Here is a 1245-nt window from a genome sequence, read left to right as displayed (position 1 = left end):
GATCTTGATTTGATGTTAGAAGTGTATTTTTATACTGTAAACCACTCTGTGATAGTCTGATGAAGGTATGTAAATTTAATAAATATATAAAAGTAAGATTCACTCATTTTTTGTGTTTTCAAATTCAACCATTTTGCAAAATAATTTGTGAAATAAGTGTGTACAGGAGAATGAAAACTATCCAAATGGTAAATTATTAGACCTTTAACAGTCAGGCAGTGTTCACATGTTCGATGTTCACAATCTGAGGACAGGTGGGGAGGATTATAGCCATTTGCATCTGTAATCAATAAAGTTGTGGCCTATTTGAACCAAATTATAAGTTGCTGTCTTGGGAGCGACAGGGTCACGGGGCCTTGGCATGCAATTCTTAATACACTAAGTCAGTACAAGATATATGGAAATAAATCCCTTTTGTGTATCAATTGTAGAAGCATAGCTTCAGTGGTTTCCCTGTAATGGGATGAAGTGTATGAAAAAAATAACATAAGGATTCACCAGCTACAGCCATCCCTGCATCTGGAAAGCTTGACTTCAGTTGTTCATGCTGTGGTGGCCTCCTGTCTCATCTACTGCAATGTGCTTATGTGGGACCTACCTTGAGGATGGTCCAGAGACCTCAACTATTACAGAATGCATCTGCTAGGCTGGTAAATGGGAAGCCTGATGGGATAATGTGTCACTGGTCCTGAAAGCAGTGCATTGTCAGACAATGAGCTATTGGGCTTAATTCATGGCGTTAGTACTAGCATATGAAGTCCTAAATGGCCTGGGATCTAAGTACTTAAAAATGTGCCTTCCCCAGTATCAACCATTTTGCACTCTACAATCAGAAGGTACAGCAATGGTTGGCATTGACCCATGATAGTCTTTTCAATGGGGGCACCCCATCTGTGGAATACCCTCCTTGATGGAGGTATTTCCTACTTCTCTCATGTTGAATTTCAAGGGGGGGGGTCCTGTTTAATCTTTCCAAATCACATTGATTCAGCCTGGCATTTGTGATTCCTGTGAATCCTGTGTTATACCCTTACTTCATGCATATATTATAAAGAATGGATACAAGATGAAACCAACTGTTCAAACATGAGCAGACCCTGTGGCTAGGAGTGGAAACACAATATCCCTGACTCCTGCATCTCAGAGTCAATTCAGTTGGATGCCATGGTCTGTGGTATCAAAAGTTCTTGAGTGAATTGGGAGAATCAACAGAGTTACACTTTCTAATAACTAAGAAGGGAAATG

This window comes from Podarcis erhardii (assembly GCF_964252035.2).
Source record: "Podarcis erhardii genome assembly, chromosome: 13".
NCBI classification, from domain to species: Eukaryota; Metazoa; Chordata; class Lepidosauria; order Squamata; family Lacertidae; genus Podarcis; species Podarcis erhardii.
The sequence above is the reverse complement of the archived record's forward strand: the minus strand, read 5'-3'. Positions refer to the sequence as shown.